The 10,543-nt window shown below is 41.0% G+C and overlaps 1 non-coding gene across 1 annotated transcript; it reads right to left on the reverse strand.

The window, feature by feature from the left end:
- Nucleotides 1-4,628: 4,628 nt before the first annotated feature.
- Nucleotides 4,629-4,701, reverse strand: TRNAA-AGC. The gene has a single exon. It is a non-coding gene; the product is annotated as a tRNA-Ala (tRNA).
- Nucleotides 4,702-10,543: the final 5,842 nt, after the last annotated feature.

The raw sequence follows: 10,543 nt of genomic DNA on the forward strand, positions 1-10,543 counted from the left end.
TGTCAGAATCTCATCACTGTTTCTCCACCACTTCTCCCTCCAGACTTGGACAAGCCAGTGGCCCCTTATAGGCTTGACTATAGGATGACACACTAAATCATGCTCTCTAGTCTTTCTCCTGAACTCTGACTCAATTGTCCAATTTATCCAGCTGCTGACTTGACATCTTTGACATCCTGTGGGCACCTCTCATTTGACCTGTCCAAAACTGAACCTATTATCTCCCCCTTCTTGGGCTGTCTCTTCCTCTACCTCTTCTCTCTGCTGGCCAATGGCACCATCACTTGCCCAACTACTCAGACTGAACTTAAGGTAGTCGTGGACCTCCCCCCTCACTCCTCCATAACAACTCAAGAATAAATTCCTCTTCTCTGGTTTCACGAATATCTGCCAAATCGACCCCCTCCTTTCCACTCTTGTTCAGGCCCGTATCACCTCCCATTTGAACGATTACAGCAGCTTCCGCTGGTCTCCCTGCCTTTAGATTTGCTCCTCTCAACCCACATTTCATATTGCTGCCAAAATTATCCTTCCAAAGTGAAAATGTGTACCAGATCACTCCCCACCTTAAATCCCTCCCATGATATCTAGGGCCAATAAAATAAATGCAAAACTCCCACCATGGCATGACTCATCAGTCTCCATTTCAGCCTCGACATTCTGGAAACTGAGCTCCCTTTACTTGCTTCTGTCTAGAAGACTCCTCCTGTACCCACTGGGCTCACTCTTACTCCTCGTTTAGACTCTGCATCATTTCCTCCAAGAACCCTTCTCTTCAGCACCAGTCTGCCTAAGTTCCCCTCCTACCTTATAAGTGTTCCCCAAGTTCTCTGTGCATGCCTCTATCAAGCACATCCCAAAATATACTAAAAAATGGATTATATTGGTCTCTAGTGGATATGTGTCTTTTTCATCCACTTTGCATCTGAACCCCCTTCCTATGCTTGAGGTGCTCCTGCTTCTCATGAGCAATGCCTACCTCACAGTATAGAAATGGAAAAATGTCAGATACCTGCTGTCTCAGTCCTCCTTTCAGCTAAACTGAGAACTCTGATAGTCTCCTCCAAACAGTGTTCCTGTGGCCCCTACTGGGGTCCTATGTTGGTGGTACCAGTGGTAAAAACTACGATTACACCCAGTGGTGGCTTCACAGAATCATCCTTGGAGCATATTTCAAGCATTGGTTCTGGCTGTTAAGGTTGGTTGTCCAGCCCTCCCAGATTCTGTGCCCTATATTGCAAACTGCCCAATGTCCTTTTTGTAGTTGTCATGTCATTTTATTGGAGTGCAATTTATAGACCATAAAATTTACCCATTGTAAGTGTACATTTCAATAAGTTTTAGTAAATGTATGCAGTTGTGCAACCATCACCCCAATCCAGTTTTAGAACTCTTCCATCACCTCAGAAAAGTTCACTCTTGTCCATTTGCCACTGATCACCATTCACACCTTTAGTCCTACGCAACAAGAATCTGCTTCCTGACTCTCTGACTTTTCTAGAAATATCATATAAATTGAATCAAACATTATGTAGTCTTTTCTGTCTGCCTTTTTCCACAATGTTTCATAATTTCTTTAAAAGTTGATTTGCTGTGCAGAAGCTCTTTAGTTTAATGAGATCCCATTTGTCAATTGTGGCTTTTGCTGCCGTTGCTTTTGGTGTTTTAGACATGAAGTCCTTGCCCATGCCTATGTCCTGAATGGTACTACCTAGATTTTCTTCTAGGGTTTTTATGGTATTAGGTCTAACATTTAAGTCTCTAATCCATCTTGAGTTAATCTTCGTATAAGGAGTAAGGAAAGGATCCAGTTTCAGCTTTCTACTTATGTCAGAGTGAACAGGAAACCTACAGAATGGGAGAAAATTTTTGCAATCTACTCATCTGACAAAGGGCTCATTTCCAGAATCTACAAAGAACTCAAGCAAATATACAAGAAAAAAACAAACAACCCCATCCAAAAGTGGGGAAAGGATATGAACAGACATTTCTCAAAAGAAGACATTCATACAGCCAACAGACACATGAAAAAATGCTCATCATCACTGGCCATCAGAGAAATGCAAATCAAAACCACAATGAGATACCATCTCACACCAGTTAGAATGGCAATCATTAAAAAATCAGGAAACAATAGGTGTTGGAGAGGATGTGGAGAAATAGGAACACTTTTACACTGTTGGTGGGATTGTAAACTAGTTCAACCATTATGGAAAACAGTATGGCGATTCCTCAAGGACCTAGAACTAGATGTACCATATGACCCAGCCATCCCACTACTGGGTATATACCCAAAGCATTATAAATTATGCTACTACAAAGACACATGCACACGTATGTTTATTGCGGCACTATTCACAATAGCAAAGACTTGGAATCAACCCAAATGTCCATCAGTGACAGACTGGATTAAGAAAATGTGGCACATATACACCATGGAATACTATGCAGCCATAAAAAAGGATGAGTTTGCGTCCTTTGTAGAGACATGGATGCAGCTGGAAACCATCATTCTTAGCAAATTATCACAAGAAGAGAAAACCAAACACCGCATGTTCTCACTCATAGGTGGGAACTGAACAATGAGCTCACTTGGACTCGGGAAGGGGAACATCACACACTGGGGCCTATCATGGGGAGAGGGGAGGGGGGAGGGATTGCATTGGGGAGTTATACCTGATATAAATGATGAATTGATGGGTGCTGACGAGTTGATGGGTGCAGCACACCAACATGGCACATGTATACATATGTAACCTGCACGTTATGCACATGTACCCTAGAACTTAAAGTATAATTAAAAAAAAAATAAATAAATAAAAGTTGATTTGGTGGATGTATCCATAGTTTGTTCCTTTTCTATTGCCACATAATATTTCACTACATGGATATACCACATTTTGCTTATTCATTTACCAGTCAAGGTCCTTTAAATAAATCCCTTTTCCATTCAGTGTAGCCAGAGCTGGGTTCTGTAGCCACCAAGATCCCTGACTATATTCCTCCCCATTGAGATGGAACAGCAGAAGTATCTTCATGGCTTTTGGATTGTGATCCCTGACACCATTCCTGGCACACAGTGGATATTCAGTAATTCTTGCTGTGGTGCATAGACTGCCACTAATATCTCACGGATGAGCTGGGCCTAGATATTACCGGCAGTCTATGCACCTAGCAATTTCATCTTTTCAGGGTTTTCATTCTTTTGTTTCCAAGGAGGCAACTATCAGGGGAGATAATTATTCATTTCTTGCATGCATAAATGCTGCCCTGCTCAAAGAAATGCCTGTTACCATTCCCTCCACTCTCCCACTCTTGCTTCTTCTACTGAGCTGAACCTTTTCTCTCTGCATGACCTAGACTCATTGGAAGCCAACAGGTAATCTATTGCCTTAGTTATACAGTTGCCCCCTTCCCCCTTTTAACTGGGATAGGAAGGTTGAGATATCCTTCCTTTCAGGGCTTGGCTAATGTATACCATGCAATATTTATGCTTTGCACGTACCTGAACTTCCCAAGCTGTGCCCTGTTTATGCATTCATGAAGAAGTGTTCAAGAGAATGTCATTTTATCAAATGGAGTTGAACCATAGCTCCACTTTATGAGGGATTACAGGCTGTTTTTTCTTTATTTGTAAATGTGCCAGCCTAAAAAAAAAATGCTATGTTTTGTCAGAGACAGCTGATTAAACACCTTTGAGTATCTGTCAGTGTAAACTGTAAGATCATTAATTTATGCTGTAAAAAGAATAGCTGGGGAAGTGTGACTCAGACCAGTGTGGTTCCTTTCCTCATTTGAAACAAATAACATTTACATCTTTGGAAAGAATGTTGTGAAAAATCACCCTAATGGATCTGTGTTTTCTAGAGTGACATCAACGATGTCACTTTGGTCTCATCTATTTAAAGCATCAAAGTGGATATTTTAGGCTTTAACAGCAGGTGTCCTGAAATTTAAAAATTTCTAAATTTTGGGAAGCTTTTGATCTTTTTCTTGTCTGTCTCCCTTTCTTTCCCTCCTTCTCTCCCTTATTTCCTCATCACCCACCATAGTCTCATCATTATCACATAGTTTTGAAATAATTTCTGCATCTTGTTAATATCTTTGCCTGCATTTTGAGATCAAGAGGTTGCATCTCCTGGCGGAGTTTGGTGTATCTGTTTTAAATGTTGGATTTTAAAGAAGTGCTAGCTAGTGACTTTGCAAACAAAAATCAGGAGGTGAAAATTATCCTTCTAAGGATGTAGGAGTTGCAGTTACTAAGTTGAACCATGTGTTTAGAAAGTGGAATGTGTTTATACCATGTTAATTATTTTAAAAATACCTTGTAAATCCTTATCTTTCAGTACAGAATACTAGTCTTCATACAGCACTTGTAGTGGCAGCCTTTAAATCTACTCCTATTTCCCAAAACACTTCCCTAGGATTCCACAATATAGTCTGCCCTCCATAAATAAAAATAGGGACCAGCTAATTTACACTGTAACATCGATACTACAAACAACTGCTATGTAGCACTTAGCATTTCACAAGGTTCGTCACCTTGATTATTTCATTTGATCTTCAAAATAAACCTAGTCCCATGACTATGATCTTGTTTAGAGATCCAAGGTCCAAATGGTAAAGTTTGGAGAATGTGGGTATTGATCCCACTACCTCTCGCATGCTAAGCGAGCGCTCTACCACTTGAGCTAATTCCCCAGATGATATTGATGGTCATCCTGTGTAGAAAACAGGAGACTGTTTTGCAGAGAAGAAAACAGTCTCAGACATTTCTGAAAGGACTAGTACAAGATTGCTTAGAATCCGTAGAAAATATGTTCATTATACAGTAATCTTGTACCATGTGTTCAGAGCTAAGGACACAAAGACAAATTAAATGCAAACTCTGCCTTCAAGTTCAAAGACTAGCAATTGTGGAGCCAGGAATTTAATGCAGGTCTTACGTTGTAAATCCTTGTCTTTACTGTCTCAGAGCTAAGGTTGGGGCAAGCCTTGGGCAAAATCATCAGGTATGGGAAATTTGCTCCCACTAAGCACCCTCTTCACTTAAGTTCTTCTTTAACCTTCTCTCTCCTCAAGTACCTAACACCCTCATGCTTCTCAAAGATCTCTCTCAAATTTCCTTTCCAAATTCCCAAATATTATCCCTTTCTCCTCTTCTCACCAAAACTTGGCCTATGTGAATCTCAGTTCTGCCATGTCTGGTTCACAGTTATCGAACTCTGAAATTGTTTTCCAACTTTTTGACCATGACCTACGGTAACAGGATCACTTATAGCCCACTGGGCTAAGAGAAAACTTATAGAAAGTGCCCCTTCCCCAGGGAAGTCCCACACCAGGTTGCACAACTTGGCCATCAGAGCCCACCCTCACCCCCTTAGCCAAATATTCTTTTACAAGGCACAATCTGCAGAGCGATACAGGGCAGCTAGAGGGGTAAAAAATGTATTTTGCATTGCCATATGGGCAGGTGGTTGTGTGAGAAACACCGTGGTTACTGTCCATGGTCCTGAACAATCACAGCACGTAAGGACAATGGATCTTCTCCCCACTAATTCTTGTTGAATACTCTTAACTCTCACAGGTTTTCTTTGCTTTATTTTTTTCTTGTTGAAAAGACTGCCCTTCATACAAACAATGTCACAATGCAAATTGAACCCATGACTCATACATCACAATTTATGAAGGACAGCGAAGAAGAGTGGATTCAGGCAGCCTGGGTTTGAATCTCAGCCCCACCACTTGCTAGTGGGATTTTAGGGGAGCTATTTTGCCTCTCTGGACTTAAGTTTCTTTATCTTTAAAGTAAGGATGAGAGTAATCAATAGCTCATCGGATTGCTTTGAGTGTTAAATGAGATGATGCATGCAAAGTGCTTTGAGAGTTTGTTGTTTGTAGGAAAAAAAAATACTTCCCAGAAGTAGTAAAATAACAGTTCTGAATGTAATAATAAATGTAACTTTAAAACTCATATCATATTTCCGATAGAAAATTTTCTTATCATCAGGAAGTCAAGGAAATATATGCTCCTTCTCCACATGTGGTAGTCAAGGTAAATCAAAAACAGAAACCATACTCATTATTTTAAAAGAGAATGTAACATGTAAATTCATTAAACAGGTGTTGAAGGGAGGATAAAGCTAAAAGAAAACATTGAAGTAACTCAGAGACAGTAATGGCAGGAAGCAGCTACCAACCCCTAAGGCTGGGTCAACAAAGGGAAGAGGTTGATGTCTTCAGAATCTTGAAGGCTCAAAGGACACCCTTCTGCCACATTGTGCTATTGATACCTAATAGGGAATTAATGAGTAGCAATAGCTTGGTAAACAATCAGTCTATTTGACCAAGAAAGAAGGGCCTTGTATGAGGCTCAAAATGCTATCTCTTCTATATTATGCAATATGTCTGACAGTATAGCCCCTCAATTAACATAAGAAAACTGTTTAAAAAATTATTCAAAAGCAGGAACATGGCAAAGAATATTGCATGTCCTTTAATATCATATTGGAGCATTGTTTAAGAGATACTCCCAAGGATTTTCTAATTTTCTAGAAAAATATCTTCATTCAATTAACTATTTACTATTTATTATTAATTAGGGCGTAGACAATGCAAACTTCTATTTTAGCCAGAGAAACATTTGTAAGATACATATAATTTTGTTCAATGGAGATACACATTATTTATGTCCACTTGGAAACATAGCACCAACAATTACAGTTTTGTTGCCCTCTATGACATTCACCAGTTTTAAATCTCACTTAACAGGTTTATGGCAGCACTCCTTTCCTGACAGACTAAATGTGTTTCTAAATATTTTTGGATAGATATCTTTGAACAAGCTTTACCACCCTACAGATTTCTTCCTTTGCGAATTAAATAAGTCTTTTACAGGTGTTCACTGCGTAATTGTATGAGAATTATGATTTTTAAAATTACATTCTGACCAGAACTGGAATCAGAGAGAGCATTTTATTTGGCCAAAATCACACAATTGGAAAGTAGTGGAGCCAGATTTCCACTCAAGTCTGGCTGACTCCAAAGTCTACATCATGATCTCTTGGTGCCTTCACTCCAAAAAGATCTGTTTTACAGAGAAATTGAACAAGGAATTGCTGCCAATTTCCTGCTAAAGTTCGATAAAGTTGGGAATCAGGTGGAGTGATAAGCCAGTTTAAAATACTTGGGTTAGATTTATAGACTGAGACAGATCAGAAAAGGTCAAGGGCTTATGTAAAGCAGCAGAGATCATGAAAATGGTAATGAGAGTCGGAGAAGGACGGCAGTCATGTTGACAAAGATAAATTTTAAGACAAACACCAGGTTCCAGCTATTTGAGACCTGAACTGATAACCATGCCCCTCCTTCCCTCCCCGATTTCTTTGGCCTCTCCCAGGAGCTCCCAGGCTGGTTTACATGGGCAGGAAATTCTAGGCAGCTCAACCAGGCTCTCTTTGATAAATTCTTAAGGCATTTCATCAAAGTCAAGTGGAAAGGTGCTATTTGGGATTTAAAAGGAACAGCCACTGCTATGCAGGGGGCTAAAGCAAACTCACTGACTGTTTTTTTTTTTGAAATTTTTAGTACTCATAATTTATCCTCCAGTCAACTTTACAAATACATGAAGACCGTCCAGGTATCAGGCACAGTGGGAAACATTAAAGAAAAAAAAAAAAAAGAAAGAAAGAAAAGACTCTTGGAAGGAATCTTGGAGGCTACGGTGATCAATCTGCCTACTTGCTTGTTGGTAAACATTTTTTCCCGAGCTCTTTCTGTGTGCCGGGCCCTGTTCCAGCCCTGGAAACAGCAGAGTATAAGAGCAAGAGGCCCTTGCCTCATGGGCTCATAAACTAGCGGGAGAGACACAATACAATGATAAACATATAATATAATTTGAGGAATGTTTAGTACCACAAAAAAAATAGAACAGAATCAGAAGAAGGAGTTATGGTGGCCATGGGAAGCGATTCTAGAGCAATCAGAAAAGGCTTCTCTGAGGAACTGAATGTAGTGATTTGAAAATGTAAGGGAAAGGTGCACCTGGCAGAGGCAATAGTGACTTCACAGGCCCTGAAGAGGGAGTGAATCTGGGGTTTGAAAAACAGCAAGGAACTCGTGTGGCTAGAGTGAGGGAGAAAGCAAGAAAAGACAAGTTGTTCAGGCAGCCAGAGTCCTGATCATGCCAGGCCTTGTTGGCCCAAGCTGGAGTTTGAATTTTATTCCAGCCATTTCATCCTGGTCCATCTGTTCTGCTCACTTAGCAAATTAGGACCTTGTGTCTTCCTTACTTGTTAAGCAAACACCACCTGGTGACTGTGCAGTGTTCTGACCTGGCTATTCTATAAGGTCTATGAAGATGAGAAAGGAAGGGGACTTGCCCTCGTGGGCCTCAGCATCCAGGGATCTCCTCCGGCATGCTCCAAGAAACCAAGGGACACTGGTCACTGGGCCCCAGAGTGCCCGAGCCTTCTTCATCCTCTTCTGCTAATGGTGCCACCATGCACTTGTTGCTCAGTTAGAAACCTCATTTAAGATCAGTCACTGAGTGGTACTGATTGTACATGTTTGTTTGTTTGTTTTTGAGACACAGTCTTGCTCTGTCACCCAGGCTGGAGTACAGTGGTGTGATCTCCGCTCACTGCAACTTCCGCCTCCTGGGTTTGATTCTCCTGCCTCAGCCTCCCAAGTAGCTTGGATTACAGGTGCATGCCACCACGTCCAGCTCGTTTTTGTATTTTTAGTAGAGATGGGGTTTCACCATGTTGGCCAGGCTGGTCTTGAACTCCTGATCTCAAGTGATCTGCCCACCTCAGCCTCCCAAAGTACTGGGATTACAGACGTGAACCTCCACTCCCAGCTAATATTACATCTTAAATAGGCCCCTAGTGTATCCTGGCCTCCTTCATTACCAATCCCTTAAACGGTGTTACCATTTCAGACCTAGACCTTGGCAGTGGCTTCCAGGGCTCACCCCACCTACAATCCAGCTTCCACTCTAGGCTTGATTAATTTTTCCAACACACAAGTCCAATCACATCTCCCATATGTGGAATATTTAGTGACCTCACCCAGGATTCTTGAAAGCCCAGGTTCATGAAAGCCCAGATTCCTGTAGGTCCTTCACCTCTTGGCCTCAGGCCTTGAGTTGATACCCGACCTCTCCCCAGACTCTTGTTCTGCATCCACACTGGACTCTTACCATTTCCTAACGTACTGTGCTCTTGCCCAGGCCGTTCCCTCTTCCTGGAATGCCCACCTGGTGGATGGCTGGTTGAACTCCTGCTCATCCTTCATGACCCAATGCCAAATGACCTCTCCTCCTTGAAGTCTCCTGATTTATCTCTGGGCAGAGTTAGTCACTTTCTAAAATTTCATCCATAGTGCATTATTATATTATATTATATTATATTATATTATATTATATTATATCTCCATTTATTTACTTCTTGCTCCTCTTGTACATAGCAAGTCTTTTTTTTGTGTGGATTTTTTGTTTTGTTTTGTTTTCTGAGACAGAGTCTCGCTCTGTCACCCAAGCTGGAGTATAGAGGCATGATCTGGGCTCACTGCAACCTCTGCCTCCTGGGTTCAAGCAATTCTCCTGCTTCGGCTTCCCGAGTAGCTGGGATTATAGACATGCGCCACCACACCCAGCTAATTTTTGTGTTTTTAGTAGAGATGGAGTTTCGCTATGTTGGCCAGGCTGGTCTCGAACTCCTGACCACAAGTGATTCCCCCTGCCTTGGCCTCCCAAAGTGCTGGGAATATAGGTGTGAGCCACCGCATCCAGCCTATAGTAAGTGTTTGAATAGGAAGATATCGTATTTATATTTGTATCAGCAGGTACACAGTAGTTGTTATTAGTTTAATGAATAAATTTGGTGTTTCCCAACTGTTTTCAGACTGTTAATAGGGGTATTAATAAAGTTTTCCATGTATGTAAGTTTAGCAAACAAGGGCTTAAACTTAGTTAAATGGGTAATACTTTTTTCATATTTATTTATTTATTTCTAATTTTTTTCACTATACATTAAGTTCTAGGGTACATGCGTACAACATGCAGGTTTGTTACATATGTATACATGTGCCGTGTTGGTGTGCTGCACCCATTAACTGGTCATTTACATTAGGTATTTCTCCTAATGCTATCCCTCCCCCCTCCCCACTCCCTACAACAGGCCCCATTGTGTGATGTTCCCCACCCTGCGTCCAGGTGTTCTCATTGTTCAGTTCCCACCTGTAAGTGAGAACATGCGGTGTTTGGTTTTCTGTCCTTGTGATAGTTGGCTCAGAATAATGGTTTCCAGCTTCATTCATATCCCTACAAAGGATATTAACTCATCCTTTTTTATGGCTGCATAGTATTCCATGGTGTATATGTGCCATATTTTCTTAATCCAGTCTATCATTGATGGACTTTTGGATTGGTTCCAAGTCTTTGCTATTGTGAATAGTGCTGCAATAAATATACGTGTGCATGTATCTTTATAGCAGCATGATTTATAATCCTTTGGGTATATACCCAGTAATGGGATTGCTG

The sequence above is a fragment of the Piliocolobus tephrosceles genome, chromosome 6 (assembly GCF_002776525.5).
Source record: "Piliocolobus tephrosceles isolate RC106 chromosome 6, ASM277652v3, whole genome shotgun sequence".
NCBI lineage: Eukaryota > Metazoa > Chordata > Mammalia > Primates > Cercopithecidae > Piliocolobus > Piliocolobus tephrosceles.